Source organism: Rhinoderma darwinii, chromosome 8 (genome assembly GCF_050947455.1).
Source record: "Rhinoderma darwinii isolate aRhiDar2 chromosome 8, aRhiDar2.hap1, whole genome shotgun sequence".
Classification (NCBI taxonomy): Eukaryota; Metazoa; Chordata; class Amphibia; order Anura; family Rhinodermatidae; genus Rhinoderma; species Rhinoderma darwinii.
Window position 1 is genome coordinate 16,906,304 of NC_134694.1, and position 24,119 is coordinate 16,930,422.

A 24,119-nucleotide genomic window follows, 5' to 3' on the forward strand; every position below is an offset into this window, starting at 1 on the left:
ATGTACCTAAAAATGGTCCTGATCGAAACTACAGTTCGTTACGCAAAAAATAAGTCCTCGCTCGACTTTCCTGATGGAAGAATAAAACAGTTCTGGCTCTTAGAATAAGGTAACACAAAAAGTAAATTATATTTTACAAAATGTATTTTATTGTGCAAACGCCATAAGACATAAAAAAAAACTATAAACATCTGGTATCGCCGTAATCGTATCGCCCCGCAGAATAAAGTGAATATGTCATTTATAGCGCACGGTGAACACTGTAAAAAAAATTGAATAAAAAACAATAGTAAAATTGCTGTTTTTTTAGTCACCGCGCCACTTAAAATTAGAATAAAAACTGATCAAAAAGTCGAATGCACCCCAAGAAAACTACAATGGATTCCTCAAGGGGTCTAGTTTCCAAAAAGGGGTAACTTTTGGGGGTTTCCACTGTTTTAGCACCACAAGACCTCTTCAAACCGGACATGGTGCCTAATAAATTAAATTAAATTAATTAAATGTCACCTCTACTTTGCTCTAAATTCCTGTGAAACGCCTAAAGGGTTAATAAACTTTTTAAATGCTGTTGTGAATACTTTGAGGGGTCTAGTTTCTGAAATGGGGTGTTTGATAAGGGTGTCTAATATTTGGGCCCCTCAAAGCAACTTCAGAACTGAACTGGAAACTAAAAAATAAAATAAAAATGAGGCAATACTTCGCTTCTTACATTATACTGATAATGAGCCGTGCCCACCCCGAGATGACCCCAGTTTTGACCGTTTGTATAAACGGAGACCCCTATTAGACCATTTCAGTGCCCGGTTTTCCCAGCATTCACCTCCGAGAAGTGTATTTCTATAGATGAGTCCCTGGTACATTTGAAAGGGAGGCTTCAATTCCACGAGTACCTGCCGGGTAAGAGGGCAAGGTATGGCGTGAAGATGTCTAAGCTGTGCGAGAGTGCATCAGGGTATACCTACAAATTTAGGATATATGAAGGGAAGGACACCAGTTCTCAGCCCCCAGAATGCCCCCCCTTACTGGGAGTTAATACAAAAATTGTGTGGGATTTGGTGCACCCACTGCTGGACCAGGGTTACCACCTCTACCTGGATAATTTTTATACCAGCGTCCCACTCTTCAACTGCCTCGCTTCCAGAAGTCCTGCGGCATGCGGCACTGCTAGAAGAAACCTGAGAGGCCTCCCTAAGACTCTGCTTGGGCAAACACTCAGAAGGGGTGAGAGCAGGGCACAATCTAGCAGCAACATATTGTGTGTCAAGTACAAGACCAGGGAGATGCCACACCAGTACCCATGTACCTGTACGAGGTACCAGTACAGGGACCCCCAAACTAAACTGCATCCTGGACTACAATAGGTACATGGGAGGGGTGGACTTGTCAGATCAAGTCCTGAAGCCTTACAGTACTTCTGGAAGCGGGGCCACACGCATCGTACCAGGGCAACACTTTTTAGGAGAAGTTCCCCAAACTGGCAAGAAGGGAAAAAGTCAAAAGAGGTGCAGAGTCTGCTATAAGAGGGGAATAAGGAAGGACACAATATATCAATGTGACGCGTGTCCCGAAAAACCAGAGCTCTGTATGAAAGAGTGTTTTAAAATTTATCATCCATCCCTTTATTTTTAATTTACCCCAGATTTACTCGCTCTGATCCACTTCGCACAGCTTACCCCTCCTCATCTTTCCCCTCTGAGCCCTGCTGTGTGCCCAGGCAGCTGATAACAGCCACATGTAGGGTATTGCCGTACCCGGGAGAGCCAACATTACAGTTTATGAGGTGTATATCTCCGGTGGCGCATGCTGGGCACAATATATCGGACACTGAATTGGCATATATGTATAGAAAATTGCAAATTTCACTCTGCACCAACTGCTGCACATTATCTTTTACACAATACCTGTGGGGTCAAAATGCTCACTACACCTCTAGATGAATTCCTTAAGGGGTGTCGTTTTTAAAACGGGGTCACTTCTCGGGGGTTTCAACTGTACTGATACCTCAGGGGCTTCTGCACACACGACTTAGCACCAGAAAATTCCCAGTAGGCCACATGGTGGTCCTTTCCTTCTGAGCCCTCCCATGGGCCCAAACGGCAGTTTATCACCACAAATAGGGTATTGCCACACTCAGGACAAATTGGGCAACAAAATGCGGTATTTTATTCCTTGTGAAAATAAGAAATTTTGAGCCAAAACTACCTCTGATTGGAAGAAATAAATTTTTTTTTAATTCACAGCCCAATTCAAATAAATTCTGTGAAAAAACTGTGGAGTCTAAATGGTCACAACACCCATAAATGAATTCCTTGAGGGGTGTAGTTTCCAAAATGGGGTCACTTCTGGTGGGTTTCCATTGCTTTGATACCTCTGAGGCTCTGCAAATGCGACATGGCACCCGAAAACCAATCCAGCAAAATCTGCACTCCAAAGAACACATAGCGCTCCTTCCCTTCTGAGCTCTCCCATGGGCCCAAACGGCAGTTTATCACCACAAGTGGGGTATTGCCGCACTCAGGACAAATTGGGCAACAAAATGGGGCATTTTGTTCCCTGTGAAAATAAGAAATTCTGATCAAAAATGACATCTTATTGGAAAAATTGTCATTCTTTTAATTTCACAGCCCAATTCAAATACGCGCTGTGAAAAAACTACGGGGTCAAAATGGTAACAATAACCATAAATTAATTCCTTGAGGGGTGCAGTTTTGGGGGTTTCCTACTGTTTTGGCACCTCAACACCTCTCCAAACCTGGCATGCTGCCTAAAATATATGCTAATAAAAAAGCACCACCAAAATGCACTAGGTGCTTCTTTGCTTCTAGGGCTTGTGTTTTAGTCCACGAGCGCACTAGAGCCACATGTGGGACATTTCTAAAAACTGAAGAATCTGGACAATACATATTTAGTCGTGTTTCTCTGGTAAAACCTTCTTTGTTACATAAAAAAAATAGAATAAAATTGAAATTCAGAAATAAAAACGAAATTTGCAAATTTCACCTCCACTTTGCTTTAATTCCTGTGAAATGCCTGAAGGGTTAAAAAAACTTTCTAAATGCTGTTTTGAATACTTTGAGGGGTCTAGTTTTTAAAATGGGGTGCTTTATGGGGGTTTCTAATACATAGGCCCCTCAAAGCCATTTCAGAACTGAACAGGTACCTTAAAAAAAAGGCTTTTGAAATTTTCTTAAAAATATGAGAAATTGCTGTTTATGTTCTAAGCCTTGTAACGTCCAAGAAAAAGAAAAGAATGTTCAAAAAACGATGCCAATCTAAAGTAGACATATGGGAAATGTGAACTAGTAACTATTTTGGGTGGTATAACCGTCTGTTTTACAAGCAGATGCATTTAAATTCTGAAAAATGCTATTTTTTCTAAATTTTCTCTAAATTTTGCAATTTTTCTCAAATAAAGACTGAATATATCGACCAAATTTTACCACGAACATGAAGCCCAAAGTGTCACGAGAAAACAATCTCAGAATCGCTTGGGTAGGTTTAAGCATTCCGACGTTATTACCACAAAGTGAAATATGTCAGATTTGAAAAATGGGCTCTGAGCCTTAAGGCCAAAACTAGGCTGCGTCCTTAAGGGGTTAAAGGTTATCTGTGACCCGGACAGATGTGTCACGGTCAGATCTACTGTGCACTGCATATAGATTGTGCTATGAAAAAGTTTACAGAACCTAAAACATCTGCTAAATAAGTATATCTGCACTGACCACTATTATGTGAATGCCGAGACGATAATCCGCATGACAGCCCACACTGGCAGTTAAAGCGGCAATACAAAAAAAAAAAAAATGACAATGTCCACAATCCTTTTCTGCCCATGACCCCATATCCCAATTCAAAAACATCAGACCGACTCTGTGCCCCAGGAGGCATTCATTTTATCGCGCATCAGGAATCCACTCACACTGCTCTGTGTGTAATGAGACCAGCCAAGTGAAGCCCCTCCCATTAAGCAAGGCCACACCCACTCAGACATCACTAGTTGAAATTGAAGGGATTTAAAGAAGATGGGGAATAATTTCGCTGGCAGGATTTGGAGAAATACAAGGAGAGTCCTGCAGATAGACAAATAGGTTTTTGATTCCCTTTGTGCTCCTTTATTTCTAGGTGTAGTGTCGCTTTAAAGAGCAATCCATGACAGATATTACAACTCTTCTACCTTCAGGGGGCAATAACGGGCACACATTGGAGAGCTGATCCCATGGTAAAAACGAATTTGATATCTGTGGTCAATACTGAGGCATTATGGGAGGGAAATTTAAATAAAAATTTGCTTACAAAATCTGTTTATTTCACAAATATCTTCTCTTTATTGCAATGTAATAACGAAAAATTCTGCTACTTTCTACTATACCTTCAATTTCATTCCATTATTAATTTCATTCCATCAAAATCTCTGCTTGCAGCCAGTGAAAGGTAGACTTAAAAAATAAAATAAAAATACATCCAGAAGCTAAAAGCCTGACCTAGTCGTGCATGGCTTGTTAAGTGTCTCAGATTGTAATGGGCTGTATCCACAATTCCATTCACTGACAGCAAGCAAGAATTTTCAAAATGGTAAGGGATTGAAACCTAAAAACTGGATTTGAAAGTTGAAGAATTCGTCATTATGAAAAGAGCAAGATTTAAAATAAGACCCCCAAAAAAATACCTTTATTGTTAATGGAGACTGGTGTAAGAAAACGGTTGGTGTCATTTACATACAGCAAGGTGGGGGGGGGGGGCGACTTTCAGTTCCCCTTAGTCTAGTACATCCAGTATATAACAGGTGCGGACGACGTATACATATTTCAGAAAATCTAGAGAGATTGCTCTAGGCAGAACGAACTGGAGATACCAAGAGCGGAACATAATAAGCTTTTCAGCAGTTTCAGGTCTTGGCCGGATCTTAAAAAGATTTTACAGAAGCAAAACTAAATAGTGCTGGAAGGATTTTTTTTTGCCATCGTGTATTATGCGGACAGTGTGGTATTATTACATGAGTTCTTGAGTCATCTAAATTCTGAAAAATATTATCCCACCATTTCCAAGTCATATCGGTTACTAGAAACGCTGGGCGACTACCAATATACGTTGTCACCATGTATTCCAAGAGTCCCAAAGGGCCCCGAAGTCTCCGAAGGCTAGAGAATGAACGGTGTTATGCCAGCCACGTTGGTAGTCACCCAGTCTACCCATACGACCAAGTATCACATCCATAGAAGCCGAAGGAAAAGAACAACTCAAGGTGGAATGCTCTTTAATATAAATCACCACTGAATGACTAAAAACATAAAGGTGACTGAGAATTCATAGATTCTTGTGTCAACCACTTGACAGCACAGAAGCGTCTCGTACTTTCATGTCTGTTAAATCCCATTGTATTTACAACATAACCTGCAGCTAATCCTGAAACGAGTCAAGTGTGAACCTGTCCTATATTTATACATATAACCTCCTTAAAGGGAGAACTAAGGACGTCTCCTCTGCTATGGAGGAGTATATAAACACAAGCTGTTCCCTCTCCCTCCCTGTACCACGCGGGCTTACATTTTATCAATGACTAGATTAGGAAGTCTCAGGGTATGTTCACACGGCCTATTTTCAGCCGTTTTTCGGGCCACAAACGCCCCGAAAAACGGCTAAAAATACGGGGGCTTAACACCTCCGAACATCTGCCCATTGATTTCAATGGGAAAAACAACGTTTCGTTCCCCCGGGGCGTTTGTTTGTTAAAAAAAAAAAAGCCCAGTAAAAAAGAAGTGCATGTCACTTCTTCAGCTGTTTTTCATGGTCTCAATACATAAACAGCTGCAAAAAACGCATCAAAAAATGCTTGATGCATATAAAACTGCTCAAAATCAGAGGCAGTTTTCCCTTGAAAACAGCTCCGTATTTTACAGCCGTTTTTTGTTAAGCGTGTGAACATACCCTCAATGTATATTCACACGGCTGTATTTTTAATGGCCCGTGAAAACAGGCCATCAAAAAATAGGACATGTGCGATTTTTGGCCGTTTTGACGGCCCCATAGAGGTCAATGGATCAGTTTTTACCGGCCGTTTTTAAGGAATCAATCCTTGTAAAAGGCTGGTAAAAACTGATCCTGGACGAGGATTCCCCACACACAGGGCTACGGGGAAGCCCTTGACATTACTGTCCATATATGGACAGTGATATCGGGCTTTCAACTATGGAGTCTTCGGCCACAGGATTCTGGCCGGGGACTCCTGTCTCCCCCTGATCCCCCCTGTAGATAGCACCCCCCCTGTAAATAGCCCCCCTCTCCCCAATCAGAATCCCTGGCCGGCGCTCTGGCCAGGGGATTTTGCTACTGCAGAAACCCCTGGCGTTACTGTCCATATCCATATATGGACAGTGACGTCAGTGGCTACCTCTGGAATCCCCTGCCAGAGCGGAATCCCCGGCTGACGCTCTGTCCAGGGGATTCCGCTACTGGAGAAGCCCCTGGCATCACTGTCCATCAGGAGCTCCCTTTAGGAGTGAAATCCCCGGCCAGAGGGACCCCGCTCCTACAGGGAGCTACAGTGGCGCTATCTACAGGTGGGAGGTGCCATTTACAGGGGGGGGGGCATATACAGGGGTGATGTCATTTATGGGGGGGGGTGCTATCTACTGGGGGGTTGGTGCTATCTACAGGGGCACTGTGGCACTATATGGGGGTGTGACACTACAGGGGACACTGTTGTGCAATCTTCATGGGCATGTGGCACTATGAGGGAACTGGCACTTTATATGTGGGCACTGCAGTGAGCACTGGGGCGGTATCTGCAGTGGGCGGTATCTGCAGTGGGCGGTATCTACAGTGGGCGGTATCTACAGTGGGCGGTATCTACAGTGGGCGGTATCTACAGTGGGCGGTATCTACAGTGGGCGGTATCTACAGTGGGCGGTATCTACAGTGGGCGGTGTGGGAACTGTGCTCCTTGTGTCAGGCGCTTCTGTGTAGCTGGTGCGGTGATTACCACGGACCCATTGAGTGAATGTCAAAACAATTTATTGGACAACTTGTTCTAAAACAATAAAAAAAAAGAGACAAAAAGGACGGCTGTAACGCGTTTCAACCGCGTGCTGAGGTCTTGACTTCTATGCCTGACGAAGACCTCAGCACAAGGTTGCAGCAGTCCTTTTTATCTCTTATTGTTTTATAACAAGTTGTCCAATAAATAGTTGGTTGGTAATCACAGACGCACCTGACACAAGGAGCATTTTTTTCCCTAGATATATATGTTTGATGACCACGTCGAGGAAACTCCAGCACAGGAGGTATCCACCGTGGGTCTGCTCCAGAGGCTAGCACAGTGTACCGGAAAATACATTAGACGAGCAACAAAGTCAAGTTGTGCGGACGATCCTGCCCAACCTCACCAGGTGAGTCGATTACAACTCATATACAATATACCACCAGTATATACAATATCACCCTAGAGGAGCACGGTTTCTCTGTTTTTTTTTTTTTCTCCAAGAACTACATGGGAACTGTGGTGTTTTCAGGGGGTTTGGACAATAAAACCAAAAAATTAAATCCATCAGGTTTTTTTAACAGCCATGAAAAACGGATGGCAAACGGCCATACGGACTGGAAATGGATAAAAATTTGGAGACACACGGATGCAAAATGGCCAGGAAAAACTGACAGGTGATCAGTTTTTAATGGCCATTTTTTTTCACTGTCCTGTGAATGTAGCCTGGATATCACGTGCTCAATTTTTACATACTTAAAGGAATTGTCTATGAATAAGTCACCAACAGTTAGTAAATTGCTGTCCTACAGTAAAACTGCTAATCGTACAGGACAGTAAAATATACAGAAAATCTGGCCTTGTTGCCCATAGCAACCAGCTTTAATTTCTTAAGCTGCACAGTGATTGATTGCCATGGGCAACACTGCCAGGTTTTCTATTTGATAAGGCCCAGGGAGTCTAATCTCACATGTCATGATTATTTACGTTTTTCTTCTACCTTTTCTAATGACAATGATGTAAAATAAAAGGTGTCTGTACGAGGGCATAGCCTCTCCGAGAATTGTACTGATCCAACAAAAATTTGGTGATGGGGTGATAATCTTGGTAGTCTATGGCGCTGATCTGATGGGTTCCGACCAATGGAAAATCGTGCCAAAAATGTACCATATTTATTCAAAAAGATTATACTGCTACTGAGATTACGGTGGCAATTATGGGAAATTGACCACAAATATCCCATGTAATACTTGTGGTGTGAACTTAGTATATTTGCATATAAGGTGCCAAATCCTATACTGAATATATAGAATTGATTGGTCTAGAAATCTCTAGGGCAGACCTAACATTTTTATTTGTTAACAACCGGGACGAATAATATTTTCATGCACTAAGCGAATGTATGGGCTGAAATATATATACCTACATTATAGCAGATAATCCCATATGTTGCTACCACATACATCATGCAATAATGAACAGAACAGGTACTTACAATCCGGTAAATCTTAACATGGGCAAAGCCCTTCCGCTTCTATACGCAGCCCAAACTGACAGGACAGAAACAATAGGCAGATGTGTGCATGTGGGGACCGTGGGACACCCGAAGGAGGGGGGGGGGGGGTCTGCCCATGAAGAGATGGAGCAGAAAGTGCGGAGAGCTGTTTTATTGGACAGCTGCATCCCCCTACCCCTCCCCCTACATTGACAGCATCTGCGACATGGGGAACACTGGTGACATCCCTCTGTACAGGGCTGTGCTGTGTGTCCCAGTATCTGAAGGCGTAACTCCTTCTATACCAAGAAGCCGCGGCACATCCCTCCGTCACAGCAATAGGGACAAGTGGACAATTAAAGAGGACGGCTGAGAGCCAAGTTCCAGCTCGGGAAGAGAGCAAAGGCAATTTCCACGAGAATGATTAATTATTTCCAGTGACAACCCGGCACATTAAGGCTGCACTTCCATTCCTTAACAACGTCCCTCTGTCTTATGGAAGCAGCGACTACTCCTCGCACAGATATCCCCCAGGGATGGGTTGTGACAGAAGTGTGCGTGACATCATCCCCCTGACCACAGCCAGCAAGGCAGCCCACCGCCTTCAATTAGAGAACCTTTTAAAGCCCCCCAGCCACCTGATCATTACTTCTATAACCAGAGCCTCCACTATATTCTGGCACCCGACCAATTGTCTAAATACAGAACAGAGCGGTCTCCAGCTAGATAATGTTCTCCACCATACGATGCCCGAGGTAAGACGACCCAAATACTTAGCGATGTAGGTCTCCTTATTCACTCCAATCGACCTCCATTATTGGCAGAGCAATGATCGGGTAGATGTTGGGTTTAGTGCTGCCACCGCATTGGATCACACACACTGAAATGATCCACAAGCCTATGAGACACCGTACGTAACCAAATATTATACAGTAGAAGTCCCCTAACTCCAGGCCCAACATTAGACTTTGATGTATGTAGCATCAGTATTAGTGTTGAGCTGGCAACATCAGTATCTTCTGGTGGTCTAACGATGAAAGGACCATACCATTGTTTCTGGTTGCCTACGCAAGATGTGCCAGTGTGGCAAAGTAAGACCCATTATTTGTCTCCAAACCCAAAGAAATATACTTGCTCATGATGCAGGATAAGTAACATCCTTGGGAAAAAGGAGTAACAACTAATCTGGCCACCAATATAGCTCCAACAGTGCTCGTCACCTACCTATCCTCAGAACTTGAATGCTGACCAAGGGTTCTATTACAAGGCCCAACGTGGGCCCCGTAAAGGAGCACTGATCAACGAGACAGCTCGTTGATCGGCGCTTGTTTGCACCTTTCACACGGAGCTTATGTATGAGGACGAGCAATTCTTACCCAGCCTAAGAGGTATTCGTTCTCATATGGGTAGCATTGTCAGAAGACAGAAGTCGCATGGATTTGATATGATGTTGGGGAACCTATATTATGTAGAAGTCGTCCTTTTTTGCATTACGGGTGGGCAGAACAAATGATTGATGGTTAAGGGAGGTGAGAGACCAACTTTCCCACACAGAAGCAGTTTTCAAGCCTGGCAGAGACACTGACCTCCCCCACCCACCCTCATGCCTTGGAGCTTGATGCCAGTACAAGCTCTGAAAGCCCCTCTTTGTCCAGGGGGCTCTGATAAGGTCTCTGGAACTAAAAGGATTTCTCCGCAAACGATGAAAATAATTGGAACATCGAAATAATGACTCACTAAAGCCACTCTGAAGAGTAAAAACATTCTCCGTCAAGCACCGGATATACTGGATCTCTTTGATGAAAACTTTCTGGACCCCTCACTTTTTCGCTGCCCACAAACATTGCAATTTTTAGCAGATTTTCTGCACTGGTTATTCCATTTGCGGTTAAAGGCCAGTTGTGTCTTCTGGTTAATGTTGTGGTTAAAATCAATTTCTTAAAGTTTACTACATATGACCAGAATTATATTCGGCATTTGGTGAACACAAAAAAGGAACAAATCTTTATTCTCCTCAGGTGAAGGGTTCTTTTGCAGGCAACCCTATACAGTTATCTTAAAGGGGTAGTCCACTTTGGCAATCCCTTTTTGTTAGAAGAGTACCCCAACGATAAGCTGATCGCTAGGTGTCCTGCTGTGGAGACCTCCGTCAATCAGCAGAATCTGTGGGGGAACTCAAAAGGTACAGTTTCATTTCTCTGCAGCGCCACCACAGGACAAATGAAGCATCACACCATGCCCATTGAAAATCAATAGGCTACACTTTTTGTAACAGCTCTCGGACGAGGGACTCTTCTATATTGACTCAGAATTCCCTAATAGGGTATTTTAAAACTATTTTCTACACCAGGCATACCTTTTTTTATGATCCCCCATTTTTAGGAACATCTTGTCCCAAAATCCCAAAAAGTTGCAGCACCTAAATGAGGAAGATTTCTTAAAACCAGCACTAAAAAAAAAAGTGGAAGAGTGGTCTACATCAGCCAATCAGGTTACTGGTTTAACTTTGCGAAAGGATTTATGAGCTGAAATCTGATTGGTTGCTCTAGGCCACCGATTCTCAGTCTTTTTCTACCGGGCCCTCACCAGCCAGAAAATGCTTGGGCCTCATCGTTGGTTGGAAACCCATGGAATTTTTTTATTTTTTTTAATTAGTTTAATTCAAAATATTGCAAACAATGTATTATGGCAATTGGATAATAGATCAAAATAGCAGCAAAAGCAGTGTGAACACAAAGAGAAAGAGATATATATATATGCTAAAAGTGAACAGAACAAGTCGCATTTCAAAGCAGTCAAGGTCGTCATGTCTCAGCCCATTAAGAAGTGAAGGAATTAAAGTGGAATTACAGGGAGAGATTCATCATTAGGTATGTCAAAGGTAGTTAACCACTGACCCCATATCTTATGATATTGATCAAGGCACCTCCTGTGTGAATATACTAGTTGCTCGCAGGTAAGCGATTTCCATGATACTGATGGAGCCGTATCCTCCATCCAGTGCATGGCTATAGTTTTCCTAGCCAGAAATAAAGATTCTTTAAAAAAAAATACAAGTGTGATGTGTCCATTGGTCCTCATCTAGAAGACCTAATAAGGCTATTTTTGGGTTACACAATAAAGGACATGGTAACAATGGTGTAATAGTGTCGTATACCGGTTTCCAAAAGTCTGAAACAAGTGAACGCTCTGAAATGAGTCTGCCTCTGGTTGATAACATCTATGGCAAGCGGATGTGGGAAGTCTACCCAGTCGATGTACTTGCACGGGGTGAGGTAATTCTGGTGTATAATATAGAACTGAATGAGCTTATTATTTATTGCTGGAGATACCGACAAGTGCGAGCTTAAAATGTCAACCAGTTCTTCAGGAGAAAGGTCTGGTATGCGCGTTTTCCACTGATCTAGCACTGGAGGTGGAGCAGAATTGATTGTGGCCGAAAGCAAATAGGTATATAGAGCCAAAATAAGACCCTTGGGGCCCATGCCAATTTTTTTTTAAAAGATTGCCACAATTTTTCTTCAAATTTGTCTCAGTAGAACATTAAAATAAGCACAAAGGGAGCCAACTATGTTGCTAAACCAGAGAATAGTACAATGAGAGAAAAAAAGCCCATTTGCGGCAAAATCACTTCTGTAAAAACAGTCTCCCAAGCTGCGCCCTACACAATGAGAAGAGAAATTCCCCCACTTCTACCCAAAAATCTTAACTTATAAGATTCAGCTCCTAGAGGTAGCCCCGGATGTCCCTGTCCATATATGGACAGTGACGTCAAGGGCTCCTCCAGGAGAGGAACCCCTGGCCAGAGCCTCGGCAATGATATGGCTGAGGATTCCACTCCTAGAGTGAGCCCCAATGGCACTATCTGCAGAGGGAACTGTGTAGTGCTATCTGCAGAGGGCACTGTATATATGGGGGCACAAACTGGGGGACTAAATTCTATATAGGGGCATAAATAGGGCCTAACTTCTATATGGGGGCACAAACTGGGGGACTAACTTCTATATGGGGGCACAAACTGCTGTTTTACTGCTGCCGTGAGTTCCCCCACAAAGGGGCCACTAAATCTGTGTTACCCAAGAGATATGATCGTTATGCCCACTTCATCAATACATATCACCAGTATTTGTATAGTACAAATCTGAATGATTCCCATGCAGATCTCCACAAGAGCATGGAGATCCAGCACGTCTGAATTTATTTTGTTATTTTCTAGAAAACTCAACACTTGTCCAGATTATGCATTCGGGTGTCTGAATGTCTCCCTACTCGACAACTATAATAAGGAAGCGGTTACTGAAGCGTCCCTTTAAATTTAAGCTTCCATCTCAGTCTCTTCGTAACAATGCAATGTGTAGCCTCTATTACCATCCATCCGCATAGAAGCCGCTCATAAATGAAGTTCATATATAACCTCTCTGGGTCACTGCACTCCAGGAAAGCCTCAATCAGTATTTTTGCAGTGACCCAGAGACGAGAAGTTCCCCCTTTTTTTATTGGTCGGAGCTACTGTTTTGGCTTTAAATCCTGTGTACCTGTCGCAGACAGAGGAGGAGGAGGAGGGGGTGGGGAGGGTAGGGGGACTCTGTGGATTCCTGACACTTCAGAGCACAGCAGGAATCTGTCTGGCCAGGGTTTGGGTCCCATCTGCATGAAACGATTGTGTAAAGCAAACAGTCATATTAGAGATAGGGCTTTGTGGGCTAATCCTTGTAATCACCAGCTCACAGCAGAGCGAAGGAGGGATAAACTGGTCCTTCCATTGCTGCGCCTCACAAAGCAGCTCGGAGCTGGAGAAATAATAACCTATATTCAGTACCGCCATATACCCCAATGTTACACAATCCAGGGGAGGCAAAGCTGAAGAACCAAGAAATAGAGGACGATCTTCCGCCAATTTTTTCAGCTATATCTCAACTTTTTACCCCTAGGATGAGCTGCCATTGAAGGGGTCTGACTGACCCATATAGAAGGCCAGGGCAAACGTGCCAGTTAAAAGGGATGTCAATGACCAAGACGATCTTTGTATTCAACTGCTCTACAAATGTAGAGAAAAGAGACTTCAATCTATGGTTTCCTGTTATCCGCCAGTTCAGCTTAGAGAGAGCGGACTGTAGTGTTTTTTATTGGGATTTTCTGAGAAGTCCATTATGTCGCCTATCTCCACTTCTGATAACCTCTAGAAACAGAAATTGGATTTCCCTCGGAATTCAATGGATAGGTGATCATGTGAAAACCAATGTCGGGATCGTGGCAACTTGCGCACGTCTGCTCCATCGTTTCCGCTAAGAGATAAGCAGCAACCGAGGTGTCTGGCGTCCGCTTATCCCACATTCCCTTTTGGAGTAAACACGCATCCATGTTTATATCTAAGGGCCTGTTCACATCAGCGTTCGTTTCCGCTGAGGGGTTCCGTCTGAGGTTTCCGTCGGGTTTACCCCTCAGCGGAAAGTCAGACGAAAACCTCCGACTGAACCCCTCAGCGGAAACGAACGCTGATGTGAACAGGCCCTAAAGTATATGGCCAGCTTTATAAATCAGGTTTACCATCAAAACCGGACAATGATATAATATAGCTTACACCCCAACGTCTCCGCAGTCATTTGCACTTCTCTCCTTTGCCGCCGTAAGACATTGGGCAATTCAGCACCAGAGCGTGTCCCGTCCCTCCTGTCTACACACTGAGCCCCTCTATCACATCACAATGCAAATTCATGATCCGTCAATGCAAATCAAAGCCCAGGAAGTGGCTAAATCCGATATAGAGACATTATGAGTATTCAGGTCACGCACTCATGTCCCCTCACAGTTGATGGTGGGGGGGGGGATGGGTGATTTATCGGTGCACTAATAATATAGACATGCACATAGAGACTAGTAACCCTGAAATAACCATTGTTACCACATGATAAAATATTATTGGACCTCTATAAATAAGATATGTAGAGAATCAATAATTCCATTGCGAGCGACCATTACTCTCATTAAAAGAAGCGAGACTCCATCATTTTCTCCTCCTTTTTCCTTTGACTAAATGAAGAGATGACTGTACACAAATGGAGGACAGGCAGTCAGGGAGTCTCTGAGGTAAAGTCTATAGTGTAGACATATTGGGCCTCAAGCAGAAAACTGTTCTAAGATAAAAGAGTCAGCGTTGTTCATAGCAACCAATCAGATCACCTCTTTCATTTTAAAATGAGCTCTGTGGAGATGGAAGCTGGAATCCGATTGGTTGCTATAGGCAACAGTCAACAAGAAGGTGACCAAAAATGTTGATGCAAAAGGCCAGGATGGAGTTTAGTCGTCATAGAAAAAAGAAAAATCAATGTAAATACCTATTTTTTTTAAATGGACGACATCCCCCCCCGACCACACACTGCTCATTCAGCTTTGACAACTCCTATGGCCACAATAATCTGCAACAAGCGCGCAAACATTCTGCAGCTTAGATTGACATGATGCAAATTTCAAAAATCCGCATCGCAGGTAAATTTATTCACGGAAATCTTTCACAGAAACGCAACTGCATCGAAGAACGCACCAAATTGTGGTCAAAATGCACGTGTTTTTCGGATGCACTGCAACGTCTGAATACACCCTTAAGGCTTTTCAAAAGTGGTCATCTCAGAGGCTTCTGTACTAGGGGTCGATCATGTGACTAGATCTGTCTGCCATATAAAGAGAATACGATGTCCGGTTTCATTATTTTTTTTCTAAAGAGAGTTACAAAGCAGTAGAGACAGACGACCTGTGCGATTGTTTATTTCCTTTCATCCCCTCGTGACGACAGCCTGGGAGACTCTGTTCTACTGGCGCAATCCACAAGAGAGTCAGGTGTGCGCACTCCTGGAAAGAGGTAACCCGCCACGCTCCCGGACAGACACGTTCTGCAGGTGTGGGGGAGGGGAGACAAAGCAAACAACTCTGCTGAGGACCACAAACTGCAGCTTCACAGCCAAGGGATGGTCCCATAATAATTATCCTTGTATTATATGATCGCTGAAACACACATAGGGCGGGACAAGCCGAGCAGGGAAATGGTCAGTCAGAAACTCTGTCTACATAAGGCTATGTTCACACCTGTGCTCATCCCGCTGTTCGGCTCCGTCAGAGAAGCAGAACATGGGAATAACCAGAGGCACCATGGACACAACCGGCAACCAACGGAACTCATTGACTTTTAACAGGTTCCATCGAGTTTCCGTCGGGGTGTCCGTGATTTTACCGGAAAAAATAGCACAGGAATGGTGCGCTATTGTTTCTGGTATTTTCGGCGTAATCTTTGACTGAGGCCCGTAAAGGAGCCTCCAACGCAGATGTGAACCCAAGTCATGTACATACATAACTCCAAAAAATTGTTAAACAAACCGTGAATATACAAGTTGTTGCCTATCCAGTCCTTTCCGAATTGCCGCAACTACGAAAAACCCAGCTTTTCTTACACCCTAAATAGCAAATACACCTGCATAGTTCGGAAGGGTTACATTTTCTCCCAGCTTCTCCCCCACTGTTCTTTAAAGTGACAGTCCACATTATGTACTTCTGGAATTCTATTCATGAACCAGGATAAACAGACTTTGAAAGTAAATGTGCAAAAATATTCATAGTGACACAGCAGAAGAATGTATCTGTAGGAGTCTTGGCGAGGAGACCCCCACCATGCCCCCTCGAATCCCATTGCCCTCTCCTATCTTCACTTGGGAGACACTGTTGCACCATCCTGGGTAAAGGTGAGAGAGGTCAATGGCAGCCGAAAAGTCACAGCTAAACTATTTCATAATCGCAAAATCAACCTGCGCAGTCTATAGAGCGGTGCCTGCTCTTCAGATCAGCAGTAGTAGTGGACTAAACATCAGGTGACAATGTGAATGTTTGTATGGGGTGAGATGGTATCTCATCGGAAGACCTTCAAAGCTAGGCGCAGGCCATGGCTGACCGTGACATCAGTCTATAAACAATCCAGCATTTATACAAGTCACGCTACAATGGCGTCACATGCTGGAAACGCTCCGTGCATATTCATATACTTCCCACTGTTGCACAATCTAGGTAAACCTCAGCAGTTCCAGTACCGCACTAGTTTTGCAAGGGTGGGGGGGGGGGGCGACAAAAACTTTTATCATCAGCTACCGCTGATACCTAGACAGGTTCCTGTCACACAGGTATAATGTAGAAGAATATAGTGCAGCCTCCCAGTATGTATACTTATGGCTTCTCAGCTTATTTAGAAGAAAAGAGAGAGAGAGAATGATAACCACAGTGTCCGCCAAGCATGCAGAAATGGTTTGGTCTTTAGCTGGACATGTGAAGCATCTTCGGATTGGTAGCAAAGCAGAGAGGAAGAGAAAGCTGGGGAAATCTAAGAATCAAGATGGAGGCTTTTTTAAAGCGCAGACAAGGCAGAGGTTCAAAAAGTAAGTACAATATACATAAAAGAAGTGTAGAGTGTTATATACAGTCAGGTGGGGAATATAGACATGGAAAGTTGTGTTTCCACTGGAGGCCTTCTTTAACATTTATCACGGTTGGCCCCACTGATCACTAGAAGGAGATTCCTGAAACCCCCCTCCTCCTTGAGGACAATTTAGTTTGGAGCGGAGGAAGAGTTTGTGCGCTGCCGCTTCGTTCAAAGTCTATGAGACTGACGGAGAAAGCAGAGGACAGCGCTCGGCCGTTTACATCAATCCCATAGACATTGAATGAAGCAGAAGTGCACATGCTCGTCCTCTGCTTTATTCAAACTTCTCACTACAAGGGGGTGCAGTGAGGTGGAATGTTAATCTTGGAAATACCCCTTTAAAGTAGATTTAGTCCCCAAAATCAGATCTTGGATGCTGCGGCTACAGGAGCTCCTGTGTGACGGCATCCGAGGACAGCACACACAACCCCTTTTTTTTCTGGAAACAGTGCCACCCTTGTCCATGGTGGTGTCCGGTATTGCAGCTCATCTCCATTCAAGTGAACGAACTGAAATAGAATGATCAATGTTCTCAATTACAGACACACAGCAGCTGGCCGTGCACTTACTGGATGATGGAATAATTTCTACATAACATAAACCAGACAGAAGCAGTCCCTTCTACTGCTGCGCAGCCCCAGACTTCACATGGTGGTTGCATGCTGTGTCCAAACACACCAGTATACGTTTCCTTCCTTTTAAGACACAAGTCAGACTAAGCGCTGAAAGGGATCTGAGACTTACAGAGGAATTGCCCTCTGCTCCCTGCTGTTTGTTGTCAGACGCTATTTCACCCTCGGATGAAGACACAACACGTTTCAAAGCTTCCAAGTTATAATATAAGGATGATATAAAAAAAAACAAAAAAAAAAAACACACGTGAACAAGACCCAAGAGTGTCCCCCCACCAATATTAACAGCCGTGGAGCGGAGCCGTCAGGCAGCGACAAGTAGTATGTCATGTTTGTCAGTTGAATAGAATCTGCTCCCTGTTATCAGCCAATTCAGGTGAAGCAGAATGTAGTGCTCTTTAATAGGGTAATTTACAGGAAGTCCATAAAAATACACTTCCTAGAAAGACCTATGTCAAGTCTTTTAATATTCTATCAAACGGTTTTTGAGTTACCTCGGTTTTTTTAAACTGTTACAGATGCTCGGTGACAGATAATAATGGTAGATATTTGGAACCCTCCCCTACCACGATGTGTCTCTACTACTGCTCTGCCTGTGGAAGTGTCAGTCTTTACTGTAGTTCTCGCATTCTATTAATGAATAAAGATGATCAAGGAGTACAGTTCTACAGGTCCTAAGCATAGGTTTGGGAAAAAACAGAAGCAAGATCATCATCAGTAACTAATAGGGGAACCCCCTGGAATAACACTGGGGACATCACCCCAAAAACACATCGCAGTAGCAAAGTACAAATCCAACAGCCTGTTATTAGGATGTGGTCTACATGACTCAAGCCACAAAAGTCTATAAAGGCCACATGCGTAGTTTTTAATGGTTAAGGGTCCGTAATGACATATAATCGGCGGACCCTTTCATTTCTATAGGCCACAGACGCCTTTCCGTATATTTACAGATGTGTCTCCGGGCCGCAGAAATGATCCGCAAAATATAGAACAAGTGCAAGGAAGTCTATGAGCGCGTGCAGAATTGCAGATGGATATTCATCCATAGCCGTCCGTAATTGCGGAAGCATTGCTATGCAACGGCAGGGGATTCCCCAAGAAAAGAGCGCCTGAGCGATCATGTGACCTTTTCAAGGGGTTGGGTCATGTTGGTGACATTATTTGTAGCCCCCTTTTTTTTTTTTATTGGATCCATAATAATGAATCCGTATTTGCGGACATTAAAAAAAACACTACGGTCGTGTGCACGAGACCTCAGTCTATTAGTGAGGAGGTAACGGAGACGACACGGCTGCTGTTCAGGCAGGGAGTGGCCGAGTCAGTGGTGGTAGAGACAAAGGAATATATATATATATATCTATATATAGATATATATATATATATCTCTATCTCACACACTTCTGTCTGCTGGAGGATTTGCTGCTTCTAATTTGGCTCTACATAAAAGGCTTTCATATGTTCGGTGTCCCCTTCTGCTTTGACAGGTCTCACCTTCACATGTACTGACAATGGACTGTCAGGGGCAGGTGGCATCAGCCAAAAACCACAACAGTCATGTCAGGGCTCACTATTTTTAAGGGCAAGGGGGTGTTCGCATTTATGTTTTGTAAAGGAAAATAAAAGCTGAATCCTCAGTTAAGAGATTTTACGCATGAAGATATTTCTAATTTCTAAGAATTTGGGCCAAAGTCATCTAGGGGGGGGGGGGGTTATGGGGTGACTACAGATCTTAGCTGGTTGTTGAGTGGTCGTCTACCAGGCTCAATTTCCCTATAAACATGCACATTATTTTAATAGAACAGGGGAGGCTGCTGGACACTTCTGGCGCCGCTTATCAACCATGAAAGCTATTGGATTGGACAAGTAAAATTAAGCTGTATGATCCATATTGTCCCCAGATAACTGCCATCTTCTTTAATGCCCCTATTAACATGCACATCCAGCTTGGTATAATGGAATGTTATTTATATAGAGGGTTGGAGATAAGGAGCGGCAAGACAACTTTGCCACCGCTTATCTACCAAGAATTAGGGTATGTTCACACGCTTAACCAAAAACTTCTGAAAATACGGAGCGATTTTCAAGGGAAAACAGTTCCTGATTTTCAGGTGGTTTTTTAATCAAACTTGCGTTTTTCGCGGCCGTTTTTGGAGCTGTTTCTCTATAGAGTCTATGAAAAACGGCTCCAAAAACTTCTCAAAAAGTGACAGCCACTTCTTTTTCACGGCCGTTTTTTTTTCCGCAGCTTTTTTTTAAAAAAAATGCCTCGTCGGAACAGAATGCCGTTTTCCCTTTGAAACCAATGGGCAGATGTTAGTAGGCGTTCTGTTTCCGATTTTTCAGCAAAAACCCCATTTCAATCAGTCAGAAACGGGAAAAACGCCTAGACGAGTGTTGTGACGAGTTTTTGTCAAACCACTATGCAAAAAACGTCTGGAGCAGTTTTCCTCCTGCAAAAAATCCGTGTGAACACAGCCTAAGGCTATGTTCACACAGAGTTTTTTTGCAGGCGGAATTTCTGCCTCAAAATTCTGTTTGGAAGTTTGAGGCAGATTTTCCTCTCCCTGCACGCCGATTTTTGCTGCGTTATTCGCCCGCGGCCATTGAGCACCGTGGGCATAAAACGCAACGAAATACCCTTCCTCTGCCTCCCATTGAAGTCAATGGGAGGTCAGAGGCGTATACGCCCGAAGTTAGGGCATGTCCCTTCTTTCCCCCGCGAGGCAGTTTTACCGCTCGCGGGAAAAAGACGCCTCCGCCTCCCATTGAAATCAATGGGAGGCATTTTCGGGCCGTTTTTGACGAGTTTTGCGGCGCGGTTTCTGCATCAAAAAACTCAGTGTGAACATAGCCTTAGGGTATGTTCACACGCAGTGTTTTCAGGCCTATTTCGGGGCTTTTATGCCTCGAAAAAACTGAAGCTGAACGCCTACAAACATCTGGCCATTGACATCAATGGGAAAAACAGCATTTATTTCATACAGGTCGTCTTTTTACGCCTCGGTTTTAAAAAACGGAGCGTAAAAAGAAGTAGCATGTCACTTCTTGGAGCGTTGTTTGGAGCAGATTTTCCATTGAACATTATGAAAAACGCCTCAAAAGAAGCCTGAAAAGAAGTCTCAAATTAAAAGAAGCTTCAAAAACACCTGAAAATAGGAGGCGGTTTTCTCTGAAAACAGTTCCGTATTTTCAGCCGTTTTTTGTTAAGCGTGTGAACATACCCTCGCAGTTATCCTACTTTTCCCTGGTGGTCTCCCCTTTTTCCGTGAGCCTCTGGGACATTCTAGGAAAAAAAGACACGTATGGTAAAAATCCAACTAGGAAATATCGCGGGACTGTAGCGCTATAACCCACCAATTATTTCCTTAGGAGATCAGCATCACCAGAGGTTTTTGACAGCCACTTATCCCATGCCTTAGGCTATTAACATGCATGCCCGGCCGATCCAAATGTGCCGGTTTATGGCAGAGATGGTCAAAAAAGAAAAAGGGCTCCACTTCTTTCCTCTCCTCCAGGCATATCTTCCTTACCCTCCCCCTCCTGAGGAACTCAGGGTATAAGATGGTCGCCCAGCTGCTGCGGCGCTGCTGAATTTAACACTTTCCTGCTTTGTTCTGTTGATAAGTAACTTTATGATTCAACCTGAGATCTTGTGCAGTTGGGTAAACACAGGGCTGAGCGGGCACCCATCACCCTTTGTGTACATCATTGCGGCTTATATACAAACAACAGTCCTGGGTGGGGTGGAAAACAGGAGAAGGATGACGGCTATGTTCATCTTGAAAATAAAATAATAGATTATAGTCGTCATCTTTACATAATACAAAACAATACGGGCAAATTTAGTAATTTGGCGCCGCAACTCACTACAATGTTAGACATTGGAGCAGATTTATCAAAACGGTCTGCCAGTAAAATAGTCCTAGTTAGGAGTAGCAACCAATTAGTGCTCAGCTTTCATTTCTGAAAGCTGCGCTGGATAAATGAAAGTTGTGCTGTAGTTGGTTGCTATGGGCAACAAGGACAGCTTTAATGTTAGACAATCGGCCCCATAGGGATACATTTATCAAAACGGTCAGAGAAACTGGCCATATGTCCCATAGCAACCAATCAGAGCTCAGCTTTTATTTCTTACATGGCTCTGAAAAAATGAAAGCTGAAGTGTGATTGGTTGCTGTAGGCAACAAGGCCTGTTTTACTGTTAGACAGTATTGATAAATCTCATTCTCTTTCATATGTGACAAAAACGCATAATAAATTTGGCGCAGTCGTCCATGTACTCCATTTTTCTCCACCAATATATCCACGTTTACATAGGGATCATCATTAGGATCCAACATTCTCATCGGATCACAGGATTACGCGCTGCGTAAAGTCTAGGTGGCCATTAACATTAGATTTGAAACATGATCGGATGCCAGTCTAGTGTTTACGGTCACTTTTAGAGCCAGTGCAGTAAAACTGATAGTTTCCAAGCGGCGCTGTTTGCCAAGTAGCTGCCTGAGTCTATTTGGTAACAGAGGACACAGCATGCGGGTGACAACGGCAGATCTCCACAGCATATGTAGCGGCGCAGTCTCCAATACCAGATCTCTATATGCAAAACAATAACAATTCCACCCAATCAATCATGAAAATGGCAGCCCTGGTAAAGCTGGCTAAGAAAACTGCTGATCTCCCCCCCCCCCTATTTTGATGATAAGTGCAGGATAAGCGGTTACCTGAACCTCTTGCATCGCTTCTCCTGCAAACCCATAGAATTTGATAGGCTGAAATCAAACCCGTCTGATCCCAGTTTCCTCCCTATGATCCACATCAGGGGACAGTCTGTCAATCACCATAGACATGAGATCCACCAACAAAAATATCTACAGCCAGCGAGATCCCCGCATGGGGCACCCCTCTTTCCCCTGTCCCCCGCGTTGCGGGTGCAAGTCTCCTCTGTTTTCCTATGTCTGTGGGTAAGATAAAATCAAACAAACAGTGTCAATAGCCACAGCAGGAAGGGAAGCACAGGGGTCCGGGATAGATCTACACCAGAAGACGACATCCCTATCACAACCATGGAAGGAACCATAACAATGTATCTTACTGCATCTGTATCCTGCCTACACGTCTGTCAGTTCCTATGGACCGCAACAAGCCACATCATGTAGGGAACAATACAGAATACATTTTTACCAGCATAAAATACACATCACTGAATAAAACGACAATAATATAGTATGTGATCGCATAAATAACAACTCCCTAATATAAACCTAATAGATGATAGGATGATTTCCATCCTGTGGCTCTCCATACGTTAGAAAACTACAACTCCCAGCATGCCCATGCAACAGCTAAAAAGCCACAGGTAGAAGGACACTGGCATAGACGGTCATAAACGGTGACTTATATGCGAAGTATGGATTTGTATGGACACCATGTAGGATCTAAATTCCCTGGCCCCTGAAGAGTTTATATTGGGGAACTGCTGTTTATGTGATTTTCTATGATGTACATATAGGCTCACAATTGTGAATGAGACCCCAGGAGCGGCCTTCACCCTTTAAGGCCTCATGCACACGACCGTAGTTTATATCCCTAATTACGAATCAGGTAATTACAGATGAAATTACAGACCCCTTAATTTTTATTGGCCACGGACACTTTTCCGTATATTTACGGCCGTAGAAATGATCTGCAAAACATAGAACACGTCCTATTGGGCGCTTTTGCAATTGCGGGCGGCTACGGATGTGTATCTGTAGCCGTCAGATCCGTATTTGCCAACAGTCAAAACCCTTACGGTCGTGTGCATGAGGCCTTAACTGAAGAGTGGATGAGAATGGATCCAACATGACGGAAGCGTAATAGAGGCAAGTGGCTATAGACGTCTGGAAGGCGACTTATTTTCCGGCTGTTACATCAAAGACAATGGAGCAGAACAGATCCATCTACAAACCCTGAGAACCAGACAAGCCTGATCTACACCCGTGCGGGCTGCCTGGCAATGACGTAGTGTGTTTGAAGATTGTACGGGATTAGAGAAACATGGCTGTTTTCTGCTGCAAACAGTGCCCCATCTGTCCATGGGTTGCGTCTGGTATTGCAGCTCGGCTCCATTGAAGCTACAATATCACACTCAACCTGTGGGCAGGTGTGGCGGTTTGCAGCAGAAAGCAGACATGTTTTTTTTTTTTTTATTCCGTACAACCCCTATAACTTTATCTCCCAATTGTCCTTGGAGGTACAGCTCTGACTTCTGAGCTAAATTCCCTAGTGGCGTACATAGAAGAGAGGGGGCTCCACGGCAAAGGTAAAATGGGCCCCTATTATGATGCTGTGTTTTGACACCCATGTGTTTGTTTTCCCCCTCACACTCTTTGATGACCATTGGGCCATTCTGTACCCCATTATTTGCAGCATCAGGCAAACCTAGGCAGATGTTAGGGCCCCACTATGTTTAGGGGGGCAAACGACTATCTGGGTAAACATGCTCTACACGTATCAAAATAAGTTTTGCGTTAACAGGGGGCCTACTGTGTCCTGGGCGGCCTCCAATTGCCCACT

The 24,119-nt window shown here is 43.8% G+C and overlaps 1 protein-coding gene and 1 long non-coding RNA gene across 3 annotated transcripts in view; one reads left to right on the plus strand and one right to left on the minus strand.

Annotated features, from left to right (window-relative positions):
* The window catches only part of PLXNB3 (plexin B3), a 73,248-nt gene that overhangs the window by 45,184 nt on the left and 3,945 nt on the right, over positions 1 to 24,119 (minus strand). The window contains exon 1 of one of the 2 annotated variants that reach the window (XM_075835340.1): positions 15,220 to 15,369. The exons of the other annotated variant lie outside the window; for it this stretch is intronic. The gene's annotated coding sequence lies outside the window, so the exon portion shown is untranslated. Of the gene's footprint in view, positions 1 to 15,219; positions 15,370 to 24,119 lie in introns of those variants that run through there. 2 annotated transcript variants of the gene reach the window in all.
* LOC142659322 (uncharacterized) overlaps positions 16,677 to 24,119 on the plus strand; it is a 36,203-nt gene continuing 28,760 nt past the window's right edge. Inside the window, exon 1 of the long non-coding RNA XR_012850309.1 lies at positions 16,677 to 16,885. This is a non-coding gene — a long non-coding RNA (uncharacterized LOC142659322). The remainder of the gene's footprint in view (positions 16,886 to 24,119) is intronic.